This window comes from Pavona decussata, unplaced genomic scaffold (assembly GCF_977016875.1).
Source record: "Pavona decussata unplaced genomic scaffold, jaPavDecu1.1 SCAFFOLD_369, whole genome shotgun sequence".
Lineage (NCBI taxonomy): Eukaryota > Metazoa > Cnidaria > Anthozoa > Scleractinia > Agariciidae > Pavona > Pavona decussata.
This window is the reverse complement of record NW_028145745.1, coordinates 280,258-291,560: the sequence shown is the minus strand read 5'-3', so window position 1 is coordinate 291,560 and position 11,303 is coordinate 280,258. Positions and strand designations below refer to the sequence as shown.

The 11,303-nt window shown below is 39.2% G+C and overlaps 1 pseudogene across 1 annotated transcript; it reads right to left on the bottom strand.

Annotated features, from left to right (window-relative positions):
- Window positions 1-2,123: 2,123 nt before the first annotated feature.
- LOC146452432 (uncharacterized) lies at window positions 2,124-4,382 on the bottom strand (annotated as a pseudogene). The gene is made up of 2 exons (XR_014859750.1): window positions 4,046-4,382; window positions 2,124-3,794 (listed from the first exon to the last, which is right to left on the bottom strand). The product of XR_014859750.1 is annotated as an uncharacterized LOC146452432 (transcript).
- Window positions 4,383-11,303: the final 6,921 nt, after the last annotated feature.

Genomic DNA, 11,303 nt, shown 5'->3' with positions numbered 1-11,303 from the left:
ATCCCTTACCTCCAAACGTAAGAATTACAGACCCCCAAACGTAAGAAACCTAACCCCAAACTTAAGAATTACTAACCCGCAAAACGTAAGGAAACTAACCCCTAAACGTAAGAATCCATAACAACCCAACGTAAGAATTACTAAACCCCAAAGGTAAGAAAAATAACCCCAAAACGTAAGAATCCCTAACGCCCAAACGCAAGAATTACTAACCCCCAAACGTAACAAAACTAACCCCTAAACGTAAGAATCCCTAACCCACAAACATAAGATTTACTAACCCTGAAACGTAAGAATTCTTAACCCCCAAACGTAAGAATTACTAAACCCCAAACGTAAGAAAAATAACACCCAAACGTAAGAATCCCTAACCCCCAAACGTAGGAACTATTAACCCCCAAACGTGAGAAAACTAACCACCAAACGTAAGAATCCCTAACCCCCAAACGTAAGAATTACTAACCCCCAAATGTAAGAAAACTAACCCCCGAACGTAAGAATCCTTAACACCAAAAAGTAAGAATTGCTAACCCCCCAACGTAAGAGAACTGACCGCGAAACGTAAGAAAACTAACCCCCAAACGTAAGACAAATAACCCGAAAACAAAAGAATCTCTAACCAACAAACGTAAGAATTACTAACCACCAAACGTAAGAAAACGGATCCCTAAACCTAAGAAAACTAACCCCCAAACGTAAGAATCCCTAACCTCCAAACGTAAGAATTACTAACCCCCAGACGTAAGAAACCTAACCCCCAAACGTAAGAATTACTAACCCGCAAAACGTAAGAAAACTAACCCCTAAACGTAAGAATCAATAACAACCCAACGTAAGAATTACTAAACCCCAAAGGTAAGATAAAAAACCCCAAAACGTGAGAATCCTTAACGCCCAAACGTAAGAATTACTAACCCCCAAACGTTAGAATTACTAAATCCCAAACGTAAGAATCCCTAACCCACAAACGTAAGATTTACTAACCCGAAAACGTAAGAATTCTTAACCCCCAAACGTAAGAATTTCTAAACCCCAAACGTAAGAAAAATAACACCCAAACGTAAAAATCCCTAACCCCCAAACGTAAGAAAACTAACCCCCAAACGTAAGAATCCCTAATCCCCAAACGTAAGAATTACTAACCTCCAAACGTAAGAATACCTGACCCCCAAACGTAAGAAAACTAACCCTTAAACGTAAGAATTACTAAGCCCCAAACGTAAGACAACTAACTCTTAAACGTAAAAAAACCTAACTCTTAAACGTAAGAATTACTAACCCCTAAACGTAAAAAAAACCTAGCCCCCAAACGTAAGAATGATCAACCCCCAAAACGTAAGAAAATAAACCCCCAAAAGGAAGAATTACTAACCCCCAAACGTAAGAAAACTAACCCTCTAAACGTAAGAATCCGTAACCACCAAACGTAAGAATTACTAACTCCCCAACGTAAGAAAGCTAACCTCCAAACGTGAGAAAACTAACCCCCAAACGAAAGAATTACTAACCCCCAAACGTCAGAAAAATAACCCCTAAACGTAAGAGTGTATTTCCTGAACGAGTTTCTCGTTTTGCATGCAATCTTATTATTGTTTTATATACATATTAACGTTTTAAAACTGTAAGTTGAGTCAAAAGGATGTTATACTTAAGCAATAGACCGCACTTTCCAGAAGTTTACCAGCGTAATAAAACTACGCGGGATGTTGGGAGAACACGAGAAAGCTTGTAAATCACGAGCCGCAGGCGAGTGATTTACAAGCTTTTTGAGTGTACTCCCAACATCCCAAGTGGTTTTATTACGCTGGTAAACTTCTGGAAAGTGCGGTCTATTGCTTTTATGAAATAACTACTTGGACAAAAACACTTAGAAATCGGCGCTTTTTAGTTTGTAACTTGATCAAGTTGTTTATTCTCTTCAAATTCATCAGTAAAGCGGAAGAACCAATCACAAATCGGGATCTATTTTGAGCATAAACCTGTTGAATCCCCGAAGGACGCATCGCGGTTTGAGCGAATGAATGAAAGTGTTTTTCAAAGTGCCCCTGGGACGAAAATGTTACCAAATTTCAATCCTTTACGGCGATTGGAAGTATTATTTTTTTTAGCTTTTTATTCGAGATTTCACGGCCGCCATTACTTGGCCTTGTTCCGGAAGTTAAGGCTCAAATTACAGGAAGTGACGTCATTGGCTCAACACGAAAAATTCCAGATGGCTAATTTTCATATGGATTCTACTTCATAAACTGTATTCTGCTGTTGCGAACTAAATAACAGCAGAATACAGTTTATGAAGTAGAATCAATATGAAAATTAGCCATCTGGAATTTTTCGTGTTGAGCCAATGACGTCACTTCCTGTAATTTGAGCCTTAACTTCCGGAACAAGGCCAAGTAATGGCGGCCGTGAAATCTCGAATAAAAAGCTAAAAAAAAAATACTTCCAATCGCCGTAAAGGATTGAAATTTGGTAAAATGAGTAAGAAGGTCATATTCTACACGAAAATGGAAAAAGATAGAAAATGAAATTTTCGTCCCAGGGGCACTTTAAGTGGAATTACTGTCGAACTCTCACAAAAATGTGGCAAAAAAAGGTTAATGCCTCGGGCGAAAGAATGCTTTTTATTAGCAGATAGCAGTTACTGATGAAAAGTAATGTTTACACAGCCGATTTTACATGAATTAAACATATTGCTGTATGCCGTGGACGTCGCAACTGTGCTGTGGTGAGCCATTCCTGTCGAGACGTTGTTCATGTTTATTGTGGAACTTGTACACGGCAGCTGCTGGAATGGACTTCTTGTAGCTGTACGTTGCTGAACGGCAGATGTTTGTACTTCTTCGTCTTCGCAAAGTGCCACTGTCAACACGTCGCTGCACTTTCGAAGCTGATTTACTGATGGCTGATTGTGATAGCTTCGCAAGCTCGCTTCTTTGCGGTGGCCAGAAATTGCCATGATCTCTCGATCTGTTAATCCGGCGTTGGCCCACAGGGTTATGGCTGTCGCTCTCACCGAATGGTTGGTGTAGGTACGGGACAGACCTGCTTCGGCACTGATTTCTTTTATTAATGAGGACAACTTGTTCTTTCCGAGTGGCCGATTTTCATACCACACTTTATCTGAAGGGCGCCAATTTCTCTTCGGATACTGAAATAGTGCATCGCATTGTGGATTGAGCTTTGTGAGGAAGACTTCCAGAGCAGAATAGCCATCGGTTGTACAGGTGGTTTTGTACATTCGGCCATTTTTTTCGAAGCTCTCCACTTCTGAAATTCCCCCTGGATGGTTCTTTGTCGTTTGGTCGTGCGTCATGGTGACGAAAGGGCAGCCTGTTGAATCTCTCTCAAACGCAAAGCTTGTTTTCTTGAGGTTTCTCTGGACTTCAAACCTACGACGACACCAAAACAGAGAAACATGAAACCAGACGTTTCTCAAGAGGGACAGCGGCTTGCAAAAACTTCACTTGTTTTGAGCTTGGCCAGGTCTTCTTTTTCTATTGCTGGTTTGTGCTTGGTGTTTTGCATGCCTTCTTGCTTAAGCTGCTTAATTTTGGCGTGAAGCATTTGGTTTGAGAGGACAAAACGTGAGTCGTGAGTGAACCTTATTCCTAAACTGTGTGGTGGTGTGTTTCGATATCTCTCAATGCCATTTCTTAAGGAGAGAAGAGTCGCGCGGCTGTAATTTTCGCCTTCTTTATTTCTTGCTTCGGCGTAGAAATGCCTCAGATTCCTGTCCAGCTCTTCGACCGCCATTTCTGCCAGACTTACGCCAATAGCCTTTTGTTTACTCCACTCTAGGTGAACAGAGGAAGAGGAATTGCGATTTGAGCAGTTAATATCAAATACCTTGTACTCGGGTTGAAGTCGGTTTTAATTGTTTTAAACGCTTCAAGTTATTTGTAAACAACTTGACTTTGGCATATAAACCTTCAATAAATTACAAATTTTGTACTGTTTATCAGTACTGTTTGAGCCGTTTATTTTATAAAATAACAGTTTCAGTGAAAAGCCAGGCTAAAAGATTATTCATGTAATTAAAACCAACCTGTGAATACGGAAACTGCCCACTGTGTTGCCTGCTTGGTTTTTTTGGCTTGTGCATTTTCGACGATCGAGTCAAGTTCTTCGTTTTCCACATCGGCAAATCTTCTCTTTTTGCTCGACCTTTCTTCTTCTGTCTCAGTATTTAAGCTCTCCTTTTTAGAATTTGGCTCCAAATTTTTATTGTGCGGCAAAAGCACATCAAAGCCTGACAATATGTCGAAGTTCGGAAAGTTTTCGTCGCGCTCGTCGGCCATTATCGAGAAATCTCCAGCGGAAGAGCAGCGGGAGTTTACCGGTACAATAGTACATAGGTTTGGCAACTCTATTGACCAATCAGAACGCGCGTAGTATGTTAGGTATTTTATAATATCGAATACTCAACTTGACGTCAATTCAAAGTCAACAGCACTTACTTACCCATTTGCCTAAAAGTGTTCCTGTTTACTGATCAAAGCGTCCGCATTCCCGCGCTCTGCCGAATTGATCAGTATAGTTTCGTTGTGTTTAATCTATCAAGATAACTGAAATTTTGTCCTATACATTCCATCCTGCCGTAGACAGATCAAATCAACAAATAGGAACGTCATAGATCATCTCTTAAACTTCCCATACACTTATTTTCAGAAATCAGGAAATTAAACCTCCCGTTTTATTCTTTTTCGTTCTTTCTTGGGTTTATCTGTAACAGATGGACGCAAACAAATTGAGAACATACTGAAATGTTTTAAAAATTGTTCGAAGGGTTTGTTGCGATTTTAGGTTCAGAATTTCAGTGCTCAGTTTACAATAGAGGGACACAACGAGAACATTTAAAGCAAAATAGTGTTGTTTCCTTCATTCCTGACATTATTTTATGGCCTTGTCAGCAAGTAAAAGGCACATTTGTGCATTAAGTTAACATTGTTTGAGCTGCTCGGGTTCTTTTGCCCTGGTTAATTTAAATTTCCCAAAACCTTTCAGGGACTATTAATTCACGAGCTGTTGTTGGCAGCTGCATGACCTTTTTTCGAATTTTTAATGACGTCTTTACGTCTCTAAAAATAAAAGGGATTAGGTTTTCCATGTTTCGATAAAGAAAACGCTAGTTTTCCTTCCCAGTTTAATCTGAATTCCTGAAGCGGGTAATGTCTTTCCTAACCGAGATATTCACGATCATCATTGTTCACCAAAACGAACCCATGGTTGCTCGGTAATTTAAAATATAACTCCAGTTACCTATGATACAGTTAATCAGTGGAGCCGGAGAGTTAGGAATGCTTATATTTGGTTTTCCATACCTTGAAAACAGAACAACACGGAACTCTTGGAACGTGTGGGCTTAAGAGTGCCTGACTGTAACTTTCGAGAATCGCTGGCCAAGCTTGAAAAATCGAAACTCCTGATAATTTGCCTGAAGTTTACTTTTGGGGAACTATCTTCGAAAATATTATTTGAATGTTCTGGAAATTTATAGTTTTCGAGAATTTTGGAAAAAACGAAATTACGGGTTTTGTCTCATTAATTATGCAAAAATCTTACTCAAAATTAGCCAAGTTCAATACGCTTGTGTTGAAACAGTACGCAACGCTACAAAACGAGGTCGGTTTTGAATAAGAGCATAACTCACCTACTGTCTATCAATGGGACCTCTGTAAACTTTTGTAGAACTTTGGAGGGTTTATGGCTCATTGAAAAATTGACATTTTAAGGACTTCGCGATGAGGTGAAAATTGAGTAAGATTGAAGGTTTAAAATGCATCTTGGTATGTCAGGTATCGACTCGAGAGAAACATTGTGATAAAGTTTGGGTCTTCGTCTTTGACAATATGAAATAAAAAATCTGGGCAATCAATGCACGCGCTGACGAAAACCAAAGTTAGCGAGGCTTCGTTAACAAATTTGCATAATTCGCAAGTGTTGAGAAAATGCTGTTGTGGCGCCTCGGTGAAAACATTGACCCAGGCTATCTTCAAATGGTCATTTTATCTCATATTGCATTTGTCTGTTTCTCTTTCTTGTTTAATAACGTGATAGAAAAGGTCTGGACAAAAAAAAAATGCACGCCATCGGGAAAGAAAATATTCGCCAAATTCTGGTGGGAAATTTGCATAATGCAAATCTCCCAATAAATCTCTCTGCAAAGGAATCTGATTGGGAAGGTTTCGTGAAGAGACCCGAAACACTCCATATAAGAGGAGTTAAAACAACGTTTAACAATCCGATTTCAACAAATAATTGTCGAATTAAATTTTTGTGTCAAACTGATACTCGCTATTGCGTTACCTGCGTCACGTCAATAGCTGTCGATATGTCTTAAAAGATGCCCACAAACACACATGCACAGCTACACGTTTCAAAACCTGTGTGCCAATTTCCGTTTGACAAAGTAATAACTCAGTTTATACCTACAGTCCACATTGGCTGTAGGGCATGCATTTATCTTTGGACATCGAATGCCAACAAGAGAAACACGGGTATCTTAATGACACTGCATACACGCAATGTCTACTGCATACATCACAGGTAGCCGAAGCTCTATGAGCGTTCAAAAGAAATTCGTTTGACCTTTTTATTGTCATGTTGTAATTCGAGTGTCACGATGAGTGTTACGCAATGGCGTAAATTTTAAGGGTTTGTATTGGAATTTACGAACGTGTTTTGGAATCGAAAATAAAGGGAATAAATTGAACAAAAATGGCTTACCTTGTCTCTCGATCTCTTACCAGTGTTTGTGTGCCATATTTTAGCCATTTCAGTACGATTCCAATGGATTTTTAAAGGTTTGCTGGACATTTTCCTCGCTCTATATCCTGCTATATATATCTATCCCCAAAATCTTGGTCACTTCAGTCCCCTGTAATTTACTTTCGAAGACTTGCGCACGTTATCAACGGGGTCAGAATACGACGTAATGCGCGGACAAAGGACTACGGACCACGGACTGGGTATAACAGAGGTACTAAGGTAAGTGTATAATAGGAGGACTACGTACTACGCACTAGGCTTAAAGGAGAACTGGAAGTCTGAAAATCATATCTTTCTTGTATTCATTTTCAATAAGTTTAAGATGTATAAAATCAAGTTTCGGTAGTTGTTTTTGAGAAACAAAAAATGGACTGGGAATAAAATAGTGAGGATCGACAGTGCAAACATAAAATCTTGCTTTATCTCAGCGAAACAGCTGAATTCTTAATACGCGCTGAAGAGAGTCCGGCATTTTAGATTTTTAGAATTCATCTCAGGGCTCGATTTGGTGAAAACTTGCTCTTGCAGTGCAGATTAAATGCGCAAAAGGATGTTTGATGATCATTGATCATGATCAACCAATAAGCCCACGTGCACAGTCATGTAGATGTCGTGCATGCATGCAGTAGATGTTGCGTGTATACAGTGTCACTAAGGTACCCGTGTTTCTGTTGTTGACATTCGACAAAGGTAAATACATGCCCTGCAGCCAATGTGGACTGTAGGGCATGCAGTCAGTCCGCAGTCCGTAGTCCGTAGTCCATACTCCTCCTATACCTTAGTAGTACTACCTCTTTTATACCCAGTCCGTGGTCCACAGTTCTTCGTCTGCGACTCACGTTTTATACTGACTGCGTTGTTAACGTTGCAATTTTTTTCTAAAAATACTATTGATACCAAAGTGACCAAGATTTTGGGGGTATAGATATATATAGTAGGATACCGTATAGAGAAACGAAAACTTTCAGCGAACCTAAAACCCACTGGAATCGTACTGAAATGGGCAAAATATGGCACACAAACACTGGCAACATATCAAGGGGAAAAGGTAAGCCATTTTTGTTCAATTCATGCCCTTTACTTTTTGACTCCAAAACACGTTCGTAAATTCCAATTCAAACCCTTATAATTTACGCCATTGTGTAACACTCATCGTGACATGACAAGGTAGACACTGCGTGTACACAGTGTCACTGTGTTTCTCTTGTTGACATTCAACAAAGATAAATGCATGCCCTACAGCCAATGTGGACTGAAGGTATAAACTGAGTTATTTTTTTTGGCTAAACAGAAATTGACACACAGGTTTTAAAGTGTGTATTCGTGCATGTGTGATATTTCATACCAGTAATTACGTTAAAGTATGGCGTGCCGGCTGACATTGTTTTTCAGTCGCTTGCGAAGGTACAGTATCAAACAACACGAACAGAGTTTTTTTTTAACTGACCCGCTTCTGAGTGATCATTATTTGGAAGCCACTGAAAAAGGTTGGACTGGCTATTCGAAAAGCATTCCACTAAACAAACTTGATTTAATGAAAAATGTTCGCTTTGACCGGCTCCATGCCAACTTTCTTACCTCATTTGACAAGCGTGTATTTTTTAAACGTGATTCCAGTGTCCTGTGAACGTTTTTATTTTTATCAAAACCGCTTATTTGCCAGCAAATAAAAGTCTTTATTCTAGTTGTTGTAAATGGCAATTTCGCAGCACAAGTTGGTTTCTGGGCATTATATTATTTAAAATATGTCGACAGGTATTGACGTGACGCAGGTAACGCAATAGCGAGTGTCAGTTTGGCACTATTAATTTTTAAAGGTTAAGATTCGACAATTATTTGTTGAAATCGTGTAATTAAAGATTGTTTTGACTCCTTTGATATGGAGTGTTTCGGTCAAATAGTCTCTGCGAGAAACTCTCCCAATCAGATTCCTTTGCAGAGAGATTTATTGGGAGATTTGCATTATGCAAATTTCCTACCAGAATTTGGCGAATGTTTTCTTTCCCGATGGCGTACATTTTTTTTGTCCAGACCTTTTCTCCCACGTTATTAAACAAGAAAGCGAAACAGGCAAATGCAATATGAGGTAAAATGACCATTTGAAGATAGCCTGGGTCAATGTTTTCACCGAGTCGCCACAACAGCACTTTCTCAACACTTGCGAATTATGCAAATTTGTTAACGAAGCCTCGCTAACTTTGGTTTTCGTCAGCGCGTGCATTGATTGCCCAGATTTTTTATTTCATATTATCAAAGACGAAGACCCAAACTTTATCACAATGTTCCTCTCGAGTCGATACCTGACATACCAAGATGCATTTTAAACCTTCAATCATACTCAATTTTCACCTCATCGCGAAGTCCTTAAAATGTCAATTTTTCAACGAGCCATAAACCCTCCAAAGTTCTACAAAAGTTTACATAGGTTCCATTGATAGACAGTAGGTGAGTTATGCTCTTATTCAAAACCGACCTCGTTTAGTAGCGTTGCGTACTGTTTCAACACAAGCGTATTGAACTTGGCTAATTTTGAGTAAGATTTTTGCATAATTAATGAGACAAAACCCGTAATTTCGTTTTTTCCAAAATTCTCGAAAACTATAAATTTCCAGAACATTCAAATAATATTTTCGAAGATAGTTCCCCAAAAGTAAACTTCAGGCAAATTATCAGGAGTTTCGATTTTTCAAGCTTGGCCAGCGATTCTCGAAAGTTACAGTCACGCACTCTTAAGTGTTGCCCTAAAAAAAAAAAGGGTTATACGCCGTTATTCTATCTACTTAATTATACTTCTGTTCAAAACCTCTGTACTCGATCGGCGGCACCGGCTTTGGTTTGACACTAAAGCATGCATGCAAGCGATGTTTTATTCTGGATAAAAGAAAATTCTTTAACTCAGATCAATTAACAGTGGAAAATTATCAATAATGTCCCAACGCAGCAATAAGTTTGAGCTAACATCGACACAAATCTTTCGTAACTGTAAACAACATTACTAAGAAATCCGGCGGTGCAGTTTACCCCTAAAGTATGGGGTGACCGCAAAACGGCCATAAAACATGAGCCAATTTGGAACAAAATCCACTGGAAAACAAACTGTAAAAGTTGTGTAACAAAATTTTTGAAGTGAGATTTGAACTTACGAAAAACAAAAAATAAGAAAACAGGAATTGTCTCTCACTGTAGAGCACTGCTGATCAGATGAGGAGAATCTTAACTAGACTGTTTTCAAACTGATTAACAATGCCACTTGATCTATTTTGAAACAACTTTCCATTCAATTCGAGCATCCAGCAACGACATTGAAACCCTGTGCATGGTACAAAGAAACACATACGTATATGACCGAGTACAAAGTAAACCGAACTTGGACGCAACCAATCATCCATGCATGATTTTAGATTCCCGCTGACAAAGAAAAACATTGCTGCGTACAACGAGTGTTTCCTCAATGTTTCTCATTCTTTTCAGAAATATTCTGTTTCCCTAATATAAACTATTTCTCCGTTTGCGCACACAGGAAACTTGTTTTGGATAAACCGCAATGTTTCCAGGTTTCAGGGACCTTGGGAATAACGACGTCAATCAAATTCGTGATCTGACGCAAATTAAATGTTCTCCGTGTCCGAAATAGATTTTTTCCGTGTTAAAGTTCTATTGCCGCATACGTCTTACCTTCGTCCTTATGACAGACTAAATTAACCTATCTCCCAGAAAGCAACGAGAAAATTCCCAAGACAGGAACTAAATTATCATTTGCCAATACCCTTCACTACCTGGTCTAAAATCTATTTGACTCTTCATTACATGCAGGACTGAACTCCTTCTACCGGTATCACAAGGCGTCTTAAGAAATGGGAAACATTATCGCAGATTGGAAACGTTGTTTGTCCAAAATGTTTCTTGTGTGCGCAAACGGGAAAATGTTTATAGGTATCTTATCGCGATTATAGTGTATGGGAGAACAAAGCCTGAGGCATGATTGTCCGAAAAATAAACAGAGGGCAACAGCGTGAAATATTAGAGCATTTTCAGCTGATATAGTAGCAAGCCAGGAAGAGGTGTATTTATTTTAAAACTCTCTGAGCAATTCCTAAAATTAGGACTTTAGTACGTATAAATACACCCTGTGATTGGTTGGTAAAAATTGCGCCAATTTCTCAACCAATGGAAAGCAAAACCCAAACCAATCGTAACTTGCTCGCACGTGTTTTCCCGCGCTTGGCGCAGGTTACATGTATTTGCTTCGAGAACAGATCTATTTTAGATTTGTTCGTTGCGCTGTTTGCGTCTATTGCTGATTGTTATTGACAAAAGTAGAATTGCTTTCGTTTGGGTTTTACGACACTCAAGGTCTCAAGTAGTGGCACCGCAAAACGACGACTGTTTGCTCTGCCTAAGCGCCTGCATGAACGCAAAAAGAGCCACCCCCGAGTGGTGTTTTCACCTTTTCCGGCGAAACAAAATCCGGCAAAGGCGTTTGCTCTCGCAACATATGGGAATTCTCTTACTTGAAAAACGTTTAGCTAGCAGGT